The sequence below is a fragment of the Anas platyrhynchos genome, chromosome 6 (genome assembly GCF_047663525.1).
Source record: "Anas platyrhynchos isolate ZD024472 breed Pekin duck chromosome 6, IASCAAS_PekinDuck_T2T, whole genome shotgun sequence".
NCBI lineage: Eukaryota > Metazoa > Chordata > Aves > Anseriformes > Anatidae > Anas > Anas platyrhynchos.
Window position 1 is genome coordinate 20320120 of NC_092592.1, and position 3607 is coordinate 20323726.

Consider the following 3607-nt stretch of genomic DNA (forward strand, 5'->3'; position numbering starts at 1 on the left):
CGCGGGGGGGCCCGCCCCCTGTCACGGGGAAGGGCCCTACGGAAACACCCCGCGTGCATTGCCTGCTCGCCCCGGGCGTGTCAGTTGGTTCCTGCCCCTGCAGACACGTGTATTTCATACAATCACAGAATCATTAGGGTTGGAAAAGCCCTCCAAGATCACCTGGTCCAACCATCGCCCTGCCAGCAGTCACCCGCTGCACCGTGTCCCCAAGCACCGCGTCCAACCTCTCCCCGAACGCCCGCAGGGGTGGTGACTCCACCATTTCCTTGGACTTTTTCTCGTCTGTGCCACGAGAGGGCAGGGGAACGCTTAAAACCGAGCGAGAGCTGCACCGCCACCGCCACCACTGATGGAAAACCTTTCCCGCTGCGCAGATTGCATTCAAGTAAATATTTCTGGTGTTGAGAACACAAACACTGCAGCTTGACCCCAAAAACACCAGCTGTCAAAATAGCTCTGGGCTTATCTCATCGCCTCCGATCCATAAAAAAAAATACTGTGCTAGCAATATCTCACACCTGACCGTCTGAGGGGTCACTAGTTTGAACTCCAAACACATGGGGAGCGGAGCTCCCGGCTCTGAAAGAGACTTGGGAAGGGAGAAAAGGGGCAGAGAGAAGCAGCAGCAGAACAAACAACTCCAGTAACAACTGAGGTGGATGGCATTCTTCTCATTCCCAGGCCTTAGAGGCTGATTCTGGATGTTGTAATGCGGTTTATGGAAAAGTGATTCTGTTTTGCAAGACATAGTTTGGAGGCTAGCACGAGATGGTTCTACACTGACATGAGGAAATGTTAAAAGGGAAGAATGTTATTAACCCCTAATAAAGTATTTTACTGGCATTGTGGCAAATGAATGCAACCTTTTTCAAGATTCTAGTTCACTTTTCTAGTTCACTATTCTCAAAACATCACAATAAATAAACAAACAAAACTTTTATTTTTTAAGGTATCTTCCATTCTGTGAGGCTTTAAAATACTTACTAAACTATATTGTTAGAGTAATCACCTAGACTACTGCAGAAATGCAGCCCAGCTGGAACATAGTGGTGGCTTAAGAGACTCCCAGCACCAGTTCCAGGCAGGAAGCAAGGATGAAGGTGCCACAAGAGCTTCAGGAGCACTTGGGAAAATGAAATTGCGAAGATTTTGATTGGGATATAAATGTTAACACCTCTGCTTCTTAAAACAAACAAGTCACTGTAAGATCTGCACAATTTAATTTACATACCTTATCAAAATAAGCCTCCCAGTACAATACTTAACACAATCCAAATGTTCCATCTCACTCCTGTATCCATACATGTTACTTTGTGATATCATTAAAACTAGCTTAGAATTGTAAGACTGAGCTGCCTTATATCAGTTATCACTTTGAATCAGACAATTTTGTTTCATCTGTGTCTGCTATGCCCGATACTGTGGCAGTAAGCTTTTTGGGGCAAGGGGATGTGCTGGCAGGTAGTGGGGCTATGGCTCAGGGTGGCCCCCTCCCCTTGCACTTCCCAGCATCATGATTGCCATCCCTTTCACAAAGAGGGACATTCAGATGTCTTATACCCACAAAACTTGATGCAGTGAAAGACTCCTTGTAAAGAGTGCCTTTCAAAAACTATGTTAGGTAAATGCTGTGAGATGTTAAATGGACAGAGCTGGTAGGCCCTTCCAGAAGTGCAGCAGGATCCAGAAAATGGTGTGTCTTCATGGCATAGATCTCCATTCACCGTAAAGCCCAGGCAAAGAGTCTGTAACATGTAACCTCTATCCAGAAGAAATGTCTTTTATTCCAGTAGTTGTTGACTTGTTACTGAGGTGTAGAAAGTTGCCGGTCTATCACCTTTTGTTTTGGAAGATGAACGTCCCTTGTAACACACCTGGACATTTACACAGTACAAGGCAAGGTGCAGAGAAAGATGAACCTAGAGGCACAGAGGGGGATGGGGGAAATTACAGTGCAAGAGAGGAGATAAGAGTTAGAAAAATGCAGATTGTAAACAAAGACAGTTCTGTTCTCAGGTCAGCCAAGTGGCTGCCGCTAAGACACAGTAACCCTAGGCTGTCACCTTTGAAATTTACTTGTCGCTCTGGTATGCAACACAAGAATGTGTGCTGTTTCATCATGCTCCATGCCTACACGCTTTTCCTAATAAATTTATTCCAAACTGTAAAAGCAGTGCCTTGTACTAATTGCCCTGCCTGCTGAAGGACCAAAAGGGAAGCTGAGACTTTGAAATAAGCTGTTTTTCTCTAGATGAGAAAAGTGAGAAATATAGATTCAGGACATTTGTCCTACTCATTCACAATATATGTAAAAAGCTTTCCTACTCCTGAACACATAAGAAAGTCTCCAAAGCACTTTGGAACCTGCATACTGGCAGATAGCAGTGGCATTCCTTAGGTTTGCTCACTGGTCTTCAAATCTCCTGTCCTCAGTGCTGCTAGCATGCAGCAGCAGCCAAGACACCCTGGTAGCCCTCTCCCTCTCCCTCTCTCCTCCCCTCTCCTTCTATAGATAAAAGAAATACTGTAATAGGAGCCACTTCTCCATCCACAACTACCATTTTTTATGTGGCAAAAATATCAGTGGTCACCAAGATTAGTGGATTAGCAGGTTTAACTAAATTTCCTTTACCTAGAGTTAAACATTCAGCTGGGAGGCCGTTTAGAAGTGACCTGGGGGCTCAGATGTTACTCGGCGTGCTATATGTGCAGTAACGCTAGATGGCTGCACAGCCTCCGAGAAGGGGCTCTTGCCTTCAAGTTCAATTACGTAGCTTGTGGACCCAAAACATGCAAGGTGAGATGTGTTGATGAGTGAGGCAGGAGCGTGTTTGTGCGCAATCCCCTCTGTAGTAGTAGTAAACTAGTTCTCCTCTGAGCTGGCAGCCAGAGCTGCAGGGTACTAGGAACGGTGTTTGCTGATGGCTGGACTGAAGCTCTTCACCAAATGACAAAAATATCGTGCTGCAGTGAAGCAGCCTTCCTCCAGATTTGCTCCATCTCCACCAGCAGGAGCTGAACCACGTGTAAAGCAGCACCTGAGACACCCATTTCCAAGCTGGCCTTTCGAGTAACCTGAAATCCCCATAGCTGCAGAGAAAAGGGTGGGGTGTGCACAGAGAAGCAGAAACCTCCATGGGCAGCCGGCTTTAATCAGGTGTATTTGTTTGTTTCCAAAGACATCTAAATAACACCACCCACCATTCTGTACTTCAACATCTCAAGATTTTTCTGCACACATCTCACAGTTTTCTAGCTTCTGCTGCAGCATGCAGCCCAGACAAACCAGAACAGGATTAAGGTTGTCAGGGATAAGGATTGATAACGTAGTTCAGCAGGTAAGCAGTTCTCTTGGAGGGCAGGACCCTCCCTCAAAAAAGCTGCTGCAAAAGTGGCAAAAAAAAAATAAATTCACCACGTTCATCTGACCATTACAGTCAGCTCTTAACCCGGTGCTTGAATACAGACCGTATTCGTGCATTGCTTAAAAGATTGCTTGTGTTCACTATGATTAAATCTGGGTGTTACAGCACTTTCACTTGTAACTTAGAATACGATGTCTGTTAAGAAATGACAGTTTTATCCAGCTCATCACCTGGTCCAA